Source organism: Pleurodeles waltl, chromosome 6 (assembly GCF_031143425.1).
Source record: "Pleurodeles waltl isolate 20211129_DDA chromosome 6, aPleWal1.hap1.20221129, whole genome shotgun sequence".
In the NCBI taxonomy this organism is placed as follows: domain Eukaryota; kingdom Metazoa; phylum Chordata; class Amphibia; order Caudata; family Salamandridae; genus Pleurodeles; species Pleurodeles waltl.
In genome coordinates this window covers 1,440,863,247-1,440,880,070 of record NC_090445.1, presented here as the reverse complement: position 1 = coordinate 1,440,880,070, position 16,824 = coordinate 1,440,863,247, and the positions used below count along the sequence as shown (strand labels likewise).

The window sequence follows — 16,824 nt, the reverse complement described above, 5'->3', positions numbered from 1 at the left end:
GCGATAGGGTGGGGACAACAGATCTGCCAGTTGGCCTCAAATGTTAGGTTACCCGACGACTCCATATAGTGAGAAACCCCAGACTTCAGCCATGCACTTTCTTCTCACAAATAATGATTTTCAGATGATCTAGTCAACTGACTCAATTGAAATGATTGAACAACAGTAGCTCCCACATTGCACCAGGTTATAATAGACATTGAGAAAGCCAATAGGTCTTACCTGTGCAAGATATATTGGCTTTGTCAACCATTTTTTAGCCATGTTTTGTAGCTACACAAAGGCCGTGCAACACGTCTGGCAGTTACAAAACAATGCTCTAGGACGCAGTCAACGCCGTCCGTGTCATAGCGTTTTTTTTGTTTACTGTCAACAATACTGACATACAACACATGTATGCATAGGTCAGACCATATTGGCTGTGCCAATGCTCAGGAAGAAAAGCACTATAACAGGGTCAGTGGTGGTGCATCATAGCCCTTTTTGTGTGCTGGAGGGGGCAGTAGAGAAGATGCAACAAGCTGCGTTGGGAAGGGGACTGGGGTATAGGGTAAGCAACGGAGGAGGGGTCAGATTGAAGGGGCAAGGAATAACAGGGAGGGTCAGGGGCGGGGGGCAAGCAACGATGGGTACAGGCGAACAGGTCAAGCAAAGATGGGGGAGAGGTACGGGTGGCAGGGGAAGCAATGACAGGGGCCTGGGGGAACGGTTCAAGCAATAATGCAGGAGTGGTGGGGCACGCAGGTATGACAGGGCAACAATGCAGCGGGGAGGGAGACCTGGGAAGCAACAGGTGTTTGGGGAAGTGGTCAAGCAACACCACAGGAGGGGGAGGGAGACTTGGTAAGCAACAAGAAAAGGGCAGCAATGCAGGAGGGGGGACAGGCAACAATGATGAGGGATGGGCAGGGGAAGGGAGATGCTTGCAAACACAGGCACTCTTTGGAGTGCTGACCACTTGAGTAACAAAAATAAAATACTTCCAGAAGCATGTGAACAGTATAAGGACACTGGCCGCCAATCAGAACAGTACTTGGTCTATGCTCACGGAAAGGACAAATATACAAAGAGGAAGCAATAGAGGTACATGTGATCAATGAAAAGCAGGAAATGAGGTTGACGACAAAGCCAACCATAGGTAAGTAATGGGTGGGCTGTAAGATTCTTGTATGTAAACAAAAACTCTCATAAGCGTCAGAGCATGTGCAGTCTCAGACGGGACCTGACAATGAATGACCAACCCTTGAAATGTGAACACGGATAACAAGGAATCGTCTGGTAAATTGACCAAAGAATGTGTGATGTTGCTGCTGGTGAACCTGGCATTTTGGTAAATCAACGTCAATTCACAAGTGTGTAGTAAGTAAGAAATTTTATTTGTTTGATTAAAATCATTTTATAACATAAAATTGTATCAAAATCTAGGTAACACCGATTCAAAACCACTTTTAATATAGTGCCTGATCCTAAGTTCTTGAAAAAGATTTTAGCAGTAAATTGGTTCCATCTTTCATTGATGTCAGCCACAGAAAATACTTTGTTACAGCCCTCCAAAGACATTATACAAATACTGGCGTAATTGTGTATGGTACACCGTTAGCCTGGTCTCGTGTGTCTTTTTGTCACTTCTATCTATCTAGAGCCTCATTACTCAGCTGAAAATGCGACTGCCTTTATCCGGGAGACGAACTGGTACAGCTGATTGGATGGAGGTGTACGAGTACTCTGAAGAGCTTGGACATAGGTGTTTCTTACACAGATAGACACATAGTACTGCACTGCTGATGAAGGTCCCGTGACGTATTGTTTCTTAGGCTAAAGCACAAAGGCGACAGTGACAATGGAGGAAATCAGGCTTTACGCGGGCTTCTAGGGAGGTTAAGCATAACAGTCTGTAATTTTCTGTATATGCTGGGGTTATGTAGTGATGAAAACCGACGCGCTCTCGTTTCTTTCAAGTTCATTTGTAACAGGAACAGAGATACATGGAAAATACAACCGGCACGGTTGAATCCGTCTCCAACTGCCACTACATTCCACCCCAACGTCAATACCCAGGTCATAACATTCCATCACCCCAGGTCATCACATTCTATTCCTAACAACCATCACTACAGGTTACTTATTTTGACCCTTGACTCAGCTTTGCTTTTTTGAGAACAGATTCCGATCAGTAATGCCTGGTAGTTTGTTTTAACCATGACCTCCATACAGAAGCGGAGTATTTGGGCCCATATTTATACTTTTTGACGCTAAACTGCGCTAACGCAGTTTAGCGTCAAAAAGTTTTGCGCCGTCTAACGCCATTCTGAAGCGCCATGCGGGCGCCGTATTTATGGAATGGCGTTAGACGGCGCAATCAGACCGGCGCTGCCTGGTTTGCGTGGGAAAAAAACACGTAGACCAGACAGCGCCGGCGTAGGGGGAAAATGGCGCATGGGCGTCTTAAAATGGGGCAAGTCAGGTTACGTCGAAAAAATCGTCTTAACCCGACTTGCGCCATTTTTTAACGACGCCCATCCCCCATCAACATGACTCCTATCATTGTAAAGATAGGAGTCATGCCCCCTTGCCCAATGGCCATGCCCAGGGGACTTCTGTCCCCTGGGCATGGTCATTGGGCATAGTGGCATGTAGGGGGGCACAAATAAGGCCCCCCTATGCCACCATAAAAAAATATAAAAAATAAAAAATTATACTTACCTGAACTTACCTGAATGTCCCTGGGGTGGGTCCCTCCATCCTTGGGGGTCCTCCTGGGGTGGGCAAGGGTGGCAGGGGGGGTCCCTGGGGGCATGGGAGGGCACCTGTGGGCTCATTTTGAGCCCACAGGCCCCTTAACGCCTGCCCTGAGCAGGCGTTAAAAAGTGGCGCAAATGCGCCGTTTTTAGCCACGCCAACTCCCGGGCGTCTCTTTTGCCCGGGAGTATAAATACCACGTAAAGGCCTGGGAGTCATTTTTTAGACGGGAACGCCTCCCTTGCATATCATTAACGCAAGGAAGGGGTTCACGCTAAAAAATGACGCACATTCCGGGAACTTTGGCGCTATTCGCCTCTAACGCCATAGTATAAATATGGCGTTAGTTGGCGTTAGTTTTGCGTCGAAATTGCGTCAAAAAAAACGACGCAATTTCGGCGCAAACGGAGTATAAATATGGCCCTTGGTGTAGATACTAGGGCCCGTATTTAGGGGCATATTTATACTCCGTTTGCGCCGAATTTGCGTCGTTTTTTTCGACGCAAATTCGACGCAAAACTAACTCCATATTTATACTTTGGCGTTAGACGTGTCTAGCGCCAAAGTTCATGGAGTTAGCGTCATTTTTTGGCGTGAACACCTTCCTTGCGTTAATGAGATGCAAGGGAGGCGTTCCCGTCTTAAAAAATGACTCCCAGGCATGTGCGTGGTATTTATACTCCCGGGCAAAAATGACGCCCGGGAGTGGGCGGGACAAAAAACCCCGCATTTGCGCCTCTTTTTAACGCCTGGGTCAGGGCAGGTGTTAAGGGACCTGTGGGCTCAGAATGAGCCCAGAGGTGCCCTCCCGTGCCCCCAGGGACACCCCCTGCCACCGTTGCCCACCCCAGGAGGACACCCAAGGATGGAGGGACCCATCTCAGGGAAGAAAAGGTAAGTTGTGGTAAGTATTTTTTATATTTTTTTTTGTGGCATAGGGGGGCCTGATTTGTGCCCCCCTACATGCCACTATGCCCAATGGCCATGCCCAGGGGACATAAGTCCCCTGGGCATGGCCATTGGGCAAGGGGGCATGACTCCTGTCTTTGCTAAGACAGGAGTCATGTTAATGGGGGATGGGCGCCAAAAAAAAATGGCGCAAATCGGGTTAAGATGATTTTTTTGCCTCAACCTGACTTGCCCCATTTTGAGACGCCCATACGCCATTTTCCCCTACGCCGGCGCTGCCTGGTGTACGTGGTTTTTTTTCACGCACACCAGGCAGCGGCGGTCGGCTAACGCCATTCTATAAATAAGGCGCCCGCATGGCGCTTCAGAATGGCGTTAGCCGGCGCTAATTTTTTTTACGCTAAACTGCGTTAGCGCAGTTTAGCGTCAAAAAGTATAAATACGGGCCTTATACTTTTTTTAGCGCCGCATTTGCGCCGCTTTTTGACGCAAAACGGCGCAAACCTACAAAATACAATGGTATTTTGCAAGTTTGCGCCGTTTTTGCGTAAAAAAACGACGCAAATGCGGCGCTAAAAAAGTATAAATACGGGCCTAGGTGCTTATATTGCATTTCATTAGCATCTTTGTGATCTTGCCTTCAGGGAGAACAAAGGAGGAGTTGGACCCTGGATGTTCCCAGCACCTGTATGAGTGTGCCTTCAGGTTGCCTTCTGCAGATCTGGCACACTTTGTGGGAGAAGTCAGATTTATTTTCTCGATACTCACTGGTACGGCTGTTAGTATGAATTCTAACTGTAGTCTATGATGTAGGATGGATTGCCCGCAATTTACCATCCATTTTACGGAGCTCCTGCAGTATGTGTCAGGACTGTAGTTCAGGTATCCAGCAAAAACCAGAGTACCACATGCCATTGTAGAGTGTGTTTAGCAGAAAAGGCCATTAAAGCCTGCAAATTGGCTCTGCTGCTATGTGTTCTGGAAAATAGTTTTATTCCTGCTTTGGGCCATACTTCTAAGTGATAGAGCTATTAGGTGGGAAATGCCCTTGAATTAGCGATCAATAACCATGCCTCGATAAATATACTGTTTTGCTCTTTCCTCTTTAGTGTTATTGATTTTCAAAGTGCTGGTGACTTGATTTTTTTTGTGTGCAGTTTGTATGCATGAGGTACTCTTTATTTCAGTCACCTAAATTAGTAATCTCTGAAGACCAGCAAGGGCTGTGGAACCCAATTGAAAGGTAACATCTGAACCATTTGAAGACATTGTCATTACTGCCCATCACATGGAGAAGTATTAAAAGAGGAGTATTGTGATCAATAGTACCAAATGCAGATGTCAGATTTAGCAGAGGTAAGAAGCAGAAACTTGCTTCGTCAAAACATCAAAGTGTCTCATCTATCTTAAGAAAGCTAGTTTCAGTGCTATACTCAGGTCTAAAACTTGTGTGGTTGAGACCTAAGTTTACACTCTGTGTGCTTATTCACCTGAACAGCAATACATTTTCTAATAGTCTTGCGAGGTTTAGGGAGGCCCAATGATGAGTCTGAAGTTTTCAGTTTTGTTAAGGTCAACATCTGTCTTCATTAAGACTGGCTGGACAAGTCATATTTTTAGCAAATCTGGAACTGAGAACCGTTCAAAGGAGGCACTTGTTATAGTGAGCTAGAGAGGAGTTAGGGCATCTGCACAGATCTTAGCCATATGAGGAGGAATTATGTAGTAAGAATAATATAAGGGTCTTGTTTTTGCAATCACTTTCTTGATAGTTGTAGTAGATGAGTCATAAAGGTTGATCCTGTTTTGAAGTAGGTTTAATACTACAATATGAGCTACACAGTGACAAAGTTAAAAAGACAGGTAAACACTGACTCCAGCCACTGTCTCAACTGTCAACCCACGCCCCTTAGCATTCTACACTTCTTACATCATAACATTCTACTTGCATAACAACTAAAACAGAGAGTTCTATGAAACGAACTCTAATCTAAGATGCTACACACCTTTCTTTCTTCTTTAAAAAAAAATATATTATCACAAATGTTAGAACTATTTCCAGAAATTAATCCTGAACATTTACAGACATGACCCAAAACCCCTAATAATCACCTTAGTAAAATAAACGCTTTAACACATCAAAGAAAGACTAGAAACTATTTATGAGCGAAATATGTTTGGCTTAAATATGGTCCTGGAACCTCTACGTACATTGTACGCTGGATGCTGGTGATCACTAGCACCTACAAACTTTCAGGTCCTCCTCTCTTTTTTACTTGTTGTCCCCCCGTGAATCTTCACACTGACAAACACATATTTACCTTTAACAATTTTTGCCATATTCCACCAGTGTGCACTACTAACTTTTACTGCATTACCACAGAATTTCTCCACTTTGAACATTTTGCTACACTAACTCTCCCCTTTTTGCATGTGTAGCAGATTTAATGTGAACAATGTCTCCAATATTGATTTCTGCACCTTTTACACCTTTCCATCTGACATACAATTTTTTGTTTAAATTTTAGTAATTCCCACATTCTTCGTCACTAGATGCAACAATTGCTCTACGTTAAACTCACTCTCAATCCATTTAGCCTTCCACGCAGGACTGAAGCGTGTAGTAGCTTTTCTACCGCTCAGAAATTCGAAATGTGAAATTTTGGATGCAGAATGTGATGTGGTGCAATAAAACCACAACATGCTGTACATTGCCTTAACTATGTCAAGATTACCAATCTTTACCCACTTGATACATTTCCCCACAACTCTGTTCATTCTCTTCAGAAGGCCATTTGTTTGTGGGTGTTATAAGGAACATTTCAAGTGCTTCACACCGCTTGACAGAAGACTCAAATTCTTTACTAACAAATTGGGTGTCATTGTCAGAAACTAAAGTTTTAACAAATTCCTCCTTTGTCTGAGAATCTATTATGATAATAGCATTTGGCTCTCTAACCATTTTGAGCTCAGTGCATTTTGAAAAATAGTCCATTAAAACAATTATAAACTTGGAACCTCCAGATTATAAATCATCAGGTCCCATGGTATCAATTCCCAACTTGAACCACAGCCTGGATGGATGGTCCACAGGCACAAGAGGTAGTGTGGATACCGTCAAACTTTTTGTCAGCTTCCACCAAAATGACTCTAATATATGCCTCTTAGTAAGTAAAGATCCAAGATGTCCCTCATGAGCATTTCTTATAATGTTATTCCTTATGGTATGCGGAGGAATCAGTTTGTCTGGCCTCAACATCATACCATCTTCCACTGAAATTTCGTCACTGACTTTGCAATTTGGTCGTACCAAAGGTGAAAAAACTTTTTTTTTACCAACTCTAAAATTTGTAGTAACTCTTGGTCTTTTGACATAGCTTTTTTTCAATTCCTTTTCTGAACAAACCTTTAAATCTGGAATGTCTAAACCAGCAACAACACATTCCTCTACATCCTCTGCCAAAAGATCTGCCACGTTTACATTCCTATCATCACAGACATCAGTATCACATGGATAATGTGAAAGAAAATCAGCTCTGCAGTTTTTCCCACCAGGAATAAAATTACATCAGTTTAATAGATAATCTCAAAACACGAAGAGAACATTATTTGCTACCCCTCCCCTCAAAATATAACTAAAGGTTTGTGATCAGTTTGCTGTTTGAAGCGCTTTCCACACATGCGTGTGGAATTCCTCTGTGGCCCAACAGTACAACAACAGCCTTTTCTCAAATACAGAGTACTGTGATTCTGCTTCTCGAAGTACACTGAGTGCAAACCTCATAGTATTATCATTCCATCCATTCCTCTTCATCAACATAGCACCAAGACCTACTTGACTGGGATCAATAGTGATGCACCAAGGCAGATTTGGATCAAATGGTTTAAGAGCCTTACCGTGACCTAATGTATTTTTGATGTGCTCACATTTACACTCCTCAGACTAGACAAATCTAGAACCTTCTTCAGCAAATCACTGATGGGTGTAACTTAACTGGCAAAGTCAGGAATAAACCATGAGTAAAACTCAGACTGAGAAAGGACTTAACGTCTCCTTTATGAGAAGGAGGTGGTGCTTCAAGAATGGGGGCTGGAATGCCTTTGAGTCTGTGCAAACCTACTAAAATACATGTTTTAAGGATTTTCACCAGCTCTTATCTAATCTTTTCCCATACTGAGAAATGCTAGAAACTAACTCCAGACAAGGGCAGAAGTAGACGTTCGTTCAGGTTTGGGGAAAAAGTGGCTGCCGGGAAAATAAACTTGTAAACACTCAATAGATTTTCGCACGAGCAAATCTACACATGCATTTTTGCTCGTGCTAAAATACAGTTCAGAAATATTTTCTAGGAGTATGACCCCCTGGTCTACTTCTGTAAATTCGTGTGAGTTCACAAAAGCCACTTATGCAAAGACATGTACCATGGATGCACTTTTGTGACTTTCTTTTACAATTGAGCCCAAATAAGGTCTGGCGTTGACTAGGACATTTCTTAAAATTAAAATTCTATTTCTCGTTCTATCCATCTATCAGCTAGCTTTACTGTGAGTGATAGCATTCTGTTCTTCCAAAAGGAGCATATTGGCACACAAAGTAGTTTTGTTCATTGCCAGGAACTATTGTGGCAATGTGTACTTTTTGAGACCATTTATTTTTTGCTATTTGGCAATGTTTGTTACAGTGGTGAGGGCCTGGCAGCTCCCACTCCATTAAGTGTTACAAAAGCCATGTCACAACAAGACATGTCCTGACAAAACCAAAAGACTGACCACCAATGTAGGGTTGGTTGGCGTTGCCAGTGCTTGTTTGTTTTCATGTTTCCCATAATCTTGTTGAAAATGATTACACTGGTTTTCCATTATGAATATGTTTTGGAAATACTTGGATGCATCAACACAGTTTACTAAATGATGCTTCAAAGAAATAATACCTACAATTTCACAGTAACTCAATAAACCTTTTCCTACTTACATTTTGTTTCTGAACATTTTGTTTTGAAAGCAAAGGATCATCCGTCTTGCTTACAAGCTTCTGAAAACATTTGCATCTAATCAGAGAGCATTCTGGGAGCATTATACACGGCCTCATTGTTAAACTTATCAAACGTGTGTGCACACATTTTTTATACTGGAACCACTGTCAGTAGTGTAGTGTGACCTTACAACATTCATTTAGAGTGCTCACCCTAATAATATAGTCTTTGCTTTAAAGAACCATGAATACAAGTTTGAACAGCATTAAGATATGGACACAAATTTGTCAACTGTAGATAGCTCCCTTTTGTGTAAATTGGCAGCCAAAGGGTTTGTGCTGCATGGGGTTGACAGCTGACAATGTTTTTTTAGTGCTACAACTAAAGGTGACAGCCATAGTGAGGACTTGGTTGGCTCAATTATACCCCTCTGACAGAGATTCAAGTTCATTTTCAAGATCCTTTCTGACATTGAAAGGGGACGCCTCTGAGCTTATGTTTAACAGGCAAGGCCTATTCTTTTACAACAATCTTATGTTTGAATCCACTTATACTGCCCAATAGATCACCAAAGAGTGAGAAATTGTTTGCTCTAGTCAACTACAACATCATCACAGTCCACACCATAACGTGTTCCTTGGCTCCACATTTGAGGACCATACCACATAGCCCTTGACGAAACCAGCCTAAAATATTCAGGCCTTTGAAAGCCATGTAAATCTTACCCTTTATTTTTCTGTCTTTGAATTGCTAAACATCAAAATAACCCAGCAGTTCTATTTTCTGCCCTTCATAAGGAACTGGAGATCTGTCTTGAGGTAGTAAAGACGTGTTACCCCATGTGTCGATTAATACCTGTTGTGTAATCATGGTGATCTGAGCTCCCCAATCTACCAACAATTTCAATGTTTTGCCCCCTACAAGAATATCCACCACGGTCAATATACAAACTAGGATCACCAACACGTCGTTCTTCACCTATTGCTGAATGTTCTACTGTAGAAGACAGTCTCATCTCGAACTACTGCCACCATTTCATTCATACTACCCAAATCTATATCTGAATCAGACTGCGATTCAACTACAAAGGCAATAGGCTTTTTGATATTCTCTTTCTTCAGACACACTTTTGCAAAATACCCCGGTCTTTTTTGCAGTAATGGCATTTGACATTAGCTGGAGGACATTTGCTACCTTTAACATGAAGAACATTACCACACCTGAAACATTTCTTATCATTTGTGGTGGACATGACTACTTTGGATACCTCCATTTTTTTCTTATATGCCACACCAGCTCACTGACTGGTTCTGGCCAGTCTGCCACCAACAGATGAGAATCTTACCTCCCAGGGGGAGAACCTCCTCTTTCAAGAGGTCAGAAACAAAATTCTGTCTGGGCTTGGGTGTTAACCACCCCTCCTACTGGATGACCTGCATTCCAAGGCAGGAACTTCAAAGAAGCTCACCCCCTTTGGTATGCATATCTGGCCTTCCTCAGAGGAAGATGCCAACCCTCATACTCAAGGGCCCAGGACAGGTGGGAAAATTAGCTGTGCAGGTGGCGTGTCACTTCCAGACTGGGAACAGTCCTAGGGTGGCCAACTAAAGTGGACACAACTTAGGAAATTCTGCCATCTTGCGTGTGGTGGAATTGAGGGACTCTAGGCAGGGTGATGCACACTCCCCAAAACAAGTGGTCATCTAGCAGGTATAGGGACCCCAAGGGTAAGTAGCCCATTGGCTACTACCTTGCACTCCCTTTTAATGCCCCCTAAATTGAGTATTTAGGGGACATCCCGTATACCGGATCCTCAGATTTTCGCTGGACACTAAAGGTGAAGTGGATGAGATGCCTGCTGAACCCAAGAACTGAGGAGCACGACTGACTTAACACCAACCCTGATGGCCAGCCTGCTGCACCCTACCCTCGAGGAGCAACTGACCTGTCCTGCCGCTGCAGCCTCCAAGTACCTGGGGAGCTGGGAGTGCTCCGCAACTGGACAAGAACTCCCTTGAGTAGTGGAGCTGCTCCCCTGCATCCACAGGCACCCAAGAAAGAGCTGAGAGGACCGGGACTGCCAAAAATCCAATGCCGGATATCACCACTGCACCCGAGCCGGCTAGCCCGTGTTGAAGTGTGCCAACTGTGTCATGTTCCCCAGGTTCTTCAGATGAGAAACCCACCTTGTGCTCGCTAACTGGACTTCAAGACAGTGTCTGCAACCCCCCCTGTAACTTTGAGTGACCAGGAGGCAAAACCCAAAACCATAGGACACCTCTGCACCTGTCCACACTGGAAGAGGAGAACCAAGGCTGTCCCCACGTAAGACCTGAGCCCACTTGTTGGCTGGATCAGACTGGACCCCAGTCCACGCCTACAGAGTGTTTCTGTGCCCCCCCCCTGTAACAGCGAGGAACTCCAGTGCTGGACATGATGCCAGAACACACCCCTGCGCCCGCACCCTACAGCCCAAGGAGGCATGACTGGTGGTTCCCCAAGTGCCTGAAGATCTCAAGGGTTGAGCTGCCACCCTGCGGGTTCCACTGGAATGTCCTTTCAGTCCATCCCTGCAGCAACTTTGTAGCTGGACCGATCCCCATAGACTTCAATGGGACACCTGATGCCGCAACACACCTCTGCACCAGGACGCACCAGAGCTCCCCGAGGTGACCTGTTGGTGTGGCCTTGGACCTTGCCCCAAAACCCCCCTTAAGTCCAGGAGAGTGGTCCCGTAAATCGTCATACTCCTGGATTGCCGTCCTTGTTTCCCTCAATAGGATTGTATTGCAGCTTCTGGAATATGCAGTTGACTTTTGAAAAATATGGAAATTCATAACTCAAAACATACTAATTTGATTCCGGTGATCTTGGTATCTAAATTTGTAAAAAAGTATGTGTTATTTTTTTGACAGTGGGTGTCAGATTTTTTTATTGAGTGTGTGTCTTACTGCATAAGTTAATGACTTACATGCTTAACACTACCCACTGATATGCCTAACTGCTCGACCACACTACCCAAAAGGAGAGCATTTGGGATGTAATTTGTGCCTTTGTGATTCCTCTGGGGTTTGCTTGGATTCTTTGCACATTGTACCTAATTTTGGTCCAATATATAAAGAGCCAGCTTCCTACACAAGTGTTGCGTAGGAGGGTTAGTAGTACTGGAATAGAGGTAGTACCCTCTGTACATCCCTGGAAAATTCTAACTTCATGGGACTGTATCTTAAAAACAACTGGTCATGATCGATCTGTCTATCGTCAGGGGCACTCATAAGCCTTAGATCACCCATTGGGCCAATCAGCTCACAAACTGGAGTGGGATTTAGAGTGAGGATCCAATAGTGTCTCCAAACCACAAGGGCTGCAGAGGTGGTTTACGAGGCTCTGTAATCTTGACATCCATTCTTATCCAATAGGGTTACTATTCAAAGACCTTGGATGACGAAGAAAATGTGTGTGTCATCCAGGAATTTGGGCAATACAAGCACCTATAAAGTCAGAGAAGGGAATTGGCATGTTAGCGCAATACAGGCTAGCCACACTCTCAGCCTTAGAATGTCTTCTGCTGTTTCACAATCCTTTTAATGATGTAGAGGCCTTGGGTTGGTTTTGACTAGCTGGGATGCACGTTCTTTGTGGCTCTAGAAGATCTCCGCAAAGACTTCAGTCTTTTGGGCCTTACTACTGCACCCCCGGTCAGGGGCCTGCTTTTCTCCATGCTGGGTAGGTCAACTTTCTCTTTTTCCAGGGCCGATCACAAATTGAGAAAAAAATCAACATTCACAGTCCTGTTCCTTGCGAAGGGCTCTTAGTGCAGACAGGTATAATTCAGGTGCAGTGCCTGGTCAGCAGATTCTGGTGGTTTGCTTGGATGCATCTTGCATAGACGTTTTCTGTTAGGGGGCAGAAAGCAGGCCAGAGACAGTCAAAAGATCCATGGGGTTTCACATCATTCCGTGCATTCAAGGCTTGTCTGTCCTACACACGTGGCATGCCTGGATTTTCTGATTTTTTTGTATGGTCCTGTGAACACCACGAGGTGGTCACCAGGAAGCCTGCGCAGGATGTCTGTTGAAATGTGTAAAGAAGAAGCAGCCCGTGACTCCCTCTGTTGCTGTGACTGGAAGAAGTGTATGTTTGAAAAAACGTTAAAAAAATGAAAATAACACTGTACAGGATGAGTGAGGGAACACCAGAGCGGGAAGGGCAGGTTCTTTGGTGGAGGGCAGGGAGCACTTGCTGCAGGAAGGGGGGTCTTCCAAAAATATATGAATAAAAATGTAAAGCAAGTGTTTGTGAACTACTTTTATTAAAAGTTTTCCATCTGCAAAGCACCATAGGCTGAAACCAACCCTAAAAAACAATCTTGTTAACCAATGGCAAAAGCTAGCTGAACGCCAGTAGGCAGTGGATGAAAGAACTCTTTAGTATCGCCACACCTGTGCATGCTGCTTGTTGGGTTAGTGTGTGCTTTAATGAGCTGCTAAACAGCTAACGCTGCCTGTACACAAGACCAAAAAGCCTTCCCAGGGAGAGGTAGCTTTGCTTATATTTTTCAGGGAGGACGTTTACATCTCTCCAGTTTGAGAGCTCATTATCCCTCACTAAAACATACCCCCTATTGAAGCTTTTCACCCAAGGCCGGACTAGGAACTTGAAACAGCCCTGCAAAAGTTATAAATTCAGCCCCCAGTCCAGAAGTGCTCACCATCTTATTGTGTCTAAGAAAATCATGACCTTCAGTAAAACAGTGTGAGTCTTATAGTTTTTAGACAGGTGTCATTTACCTAAGAATAATACAGCAGGATATATCTTTTGCAAAATAAAAGCAACGTACATAAGTTTTATCACCTACAGGTACCGAGGAAGCATTACTGCAGCCAAGACAAAGCAGGAAGAGTGACATTTAGAATCCATGAAGGGAACAGCTAATCCTCTCCTGTCAATCAAGGACTCCAGACATCATGCTATCCTCTCTGCCTGCCTGCACCAGAGCCGTGGGTAATTTTCAGACAGTGCTTCTGGCACTCAATCCACATCTATCTGAAAGGGTACGTCCTGCCATGTGGAAGGAATCCATGGATCCTTGTAACGCTGTAATGCGATAGGGTAACCCCCTATGGGGTTGTGATCTCATCAGGCTTGTTTGGCTGTTCTGTGAAGGCCAACACTGTATGTTCGTCAGAGAGAACCCCTGTCCACTAGAGATGCGCAATTTGTTTAGGCCAGAGGAAACTCATCCACCATGGACACCAAAACTGTAGCCAGGTCAAAGGGAATAGGTACACTTTTAGAGTCTAAAACTGCCACCAGGTTCGAAGGAAGTGTAGTTCTGATGAGAGGGAACTGTCCCCACCCCCAGGAAACCTGTATCGTGGTCAGTTGAGAAGAACGTTTAATTTCAGTGTAACCTAACGACCTCTTGCACACTTTGACCTCATGATGAAATTGCTGGAATCCCAGTGGATTACTACCAGGCTGTTGGAATCCCTGGTCTTAGAGGCTTCCAGAACACTGTTCTCTATCTTCGTGGTCATTTGCCTATGCCTGCCTCCCTGTGGGTATGGTGCAGCGTGTCTTGTTCCTTGTGTGTAAGTTAGTGCCTCGGGGTATTTTTGGAGTTGAGCTCAATAACATGGTCACTTCTGTCGGGAATAGAGTTGTATATATTCACCGCGACTCTGATTGTAGTGTCTACTTGAGAATAAAACTGGTCTCCAGTGATCATTCGGAGTGCAGCACCTGAAGACATCAGCAACCCCAGGTGACTGAGACAACCATTCACTTCGCATACTCCAGAGGGGCTACAAAGTCTGCACATTTTGGGCATTCTACCTCCATTTGGGCAAGCCATACAGCAAAAACTATCCAAGATTTAAACAAACAACAAATAGTAGTTTAGGTAAAAAAAAGACACCAAAAAAATTAAATATTGGAAACAGATCAGAAAGAGAAGGGATCATAGACAAAGACGATTAGCCTCACGGTGTAGCTGGTTTCCTTATGCTGTCGTCTTGAGCATGTATGCCTGTAGCTCGGAGTGGCAGGGAACAAAGAGTGGGCAGAGCCTTCTAATGGATATGGTTCCTTGTCTGAGTTCTTGGGAGAACGATTCAGTTCATTGGTGAAGCCCTGGGGACAAGAGTTCTTGTTTGTAGATTAATGGGAGGTGATTCCTTGTTGGCGGGCAGAGGTAATTTTTTTTATTGTAGTTCTGTGGCTAAATCCTTACTAACACCTGTAAGAAGACTTATCTGGTCAGTGTTCTGGTCACCAAAAGATCCTTGCTTTGTGTACGGAGGTGGGACTAGAGTTATCAGTAGTGGCCGTCTGTCCCATCCAGTGAACCAGTCTGGCAAGCAGACTGCCCCTGCCTCAGTTTCTGTTTTCAGTTATTATTTCAAAGTGGGTAGAGACGGACTCACGACCAGCTCAGCACTGGGGTTGGAGCGGTGCCATGCTCTGAGACCCAACGGGAAGAAGGCACTATGCCAAACAGGGCGGTGACAGGGTAGCCTCCCACCTACAGATATATGGATAAATGGAAAGGGACAAGCCTGAGTGGCATGAAGTCTACCTGCCCCGGAGGGGTGTGAATGTTAGCTTTGCAGATGCCCCCATGCCCTCCCTTGGCTATGGTAAGAGTATGATGGTGCTACCGCCTCATATCCTAGAGTTTACCCTACTTACCAGGAGTATCTTGTTGGAAGAAAATCTTGAGGAATTTCGTTGCCTTTGAACTGCTAATAATACTCCTAAAAAAGTGGGGGGGCAAAGCTCAGCTGTACACAAGCATATGGAGGGCTCTGGCCTGTACTGTCAGGGATACATTACCATGACACGCAGCTGAAACTTTACTTCTGTCTGATGCGAAGTGCAGTAAAATGGCGGAAAGGCACACTTCGATAGCCTCCTGCTCAAAGAGGCTGACAGCTGGTCCCCTGACGCTGGGTGGCAGCTGTCCTCGCCAGGTGCTGGTTTTTCCTCCTGTAGTTCTGCCTTAAAATGTTTTTTAGGAACTGGCACATCGCTTAGAATCACACAATTTAACTAAAGTCTTCGACATTATGGGCATGGACGTCATTTGGGGGTCACAGCAGCAACCCCTGGCTTGCCCCTTGCAACCCCTGACCCTGTATCTGCGACCTCTGGCCTCAGAGGCCTCAGAGGTGGCAAGATACGCGTCTTCCTTATGGACGTTGCTTGGTGATACACTTCCTTGTTTTCAATCAGCTTTTTTATTACACTAATAGTGAATAATATATTAACCACTATTAGTGTAATAAAATGGAGTACAGTTAGCTGGAATATGACCCACCTTAGTAGTTGAGGTAAGTAAAAACACTTTTAAATGTATGTGGTGCGCATGCCTGCGGGTGAGAGTGTGCTTATGTAAAAGAGTGTGTGCATGAGTGAATGTGTGTTTGTTTAAGCATGTGTGTGAGTGAAAGTAAAGATGAAATGGCACGTGAAGTCACTTCCGCTACACCTGGTATTTTGGTGAAGTCACGTTCATAATTAGGGGTGGCAGACAGGGAAAAACAGGAGACATTTTCCATAAAATTTAGTTAGCCAGTAGCCACTTCGAACAGAACCTCTTTACAAAAGGATGATTTCCATTCACACTAACAGTCAGGTACACTGATTATTAGACTGAAAGCAAGCGATTGTGGTATGCGTTGGGGACGCCATTGTATGGAGGACTGAACAGTGAAAACAGACAACTTTTTTAACTCTTGCATATAGACATGTATACAACATTTCCTCGTTTATGGGCAGTGCGTGATAAGAGGCAGACAGTCAAGAGATGCGTTTTTTAGGCCACAGGCCTGATAGGACTCATTGTTTTTTTAGTGTATATGTGGGTTGCAACAGTGTCGACCACTAGTAATATTTTAGTAAATTATAGCGGCCACAATAAAATCATTATGTCTTGCATTTTTATCACCATTTTCAAATTTAGGCATCAAAAGAACAGACAAGTAGGGAAGCCTGGATATGCTTTTTTACTTCTCATTGTTTGCCTTACAATAGTTAAAGTTAACTCGCACAGTAGCTGTGAAGGCCTGGAGTTAAGCGTTATTTGTACACCAACGTTGAACATCATGAGTCAAAGGTGATTCTTACGCTGGCTTTGAACGCCTGGAGCAAAGGACTTGCATGGAGGTTGTTGGAGTGTGTCTTTTAAAATTAATATTAA

General features: G+C 44.2%; 1 protein-coding gene across 6 annotated transcripts in view; it reads left to right on the top strand.

Annotated features, from left to right (window-relative positions):
- Nucleotides 1-16,824, top strand: part of DUSP29 (dual specificity phosphatase 29) — a 75,291-nt gene that overhangs the window by 11,965 nt on the left and 46,502 nt on the right. The window contains exon 1 of one of the 6 annotated variants that reach the window (XM_069240860.1): nt 13,651-13,675. The exons of the other annotated variants lie outside the window; for them this stretch is intronic. The gene's annotated coding sequence lies outside the window, so the exon portion shown is untranslated. Of the gene's footprint in view, nt 1-13,650; nt 13,676-16,824 lie in introns of those variants that run through there. 6 annotated transcript variants of the gene reach the window in all.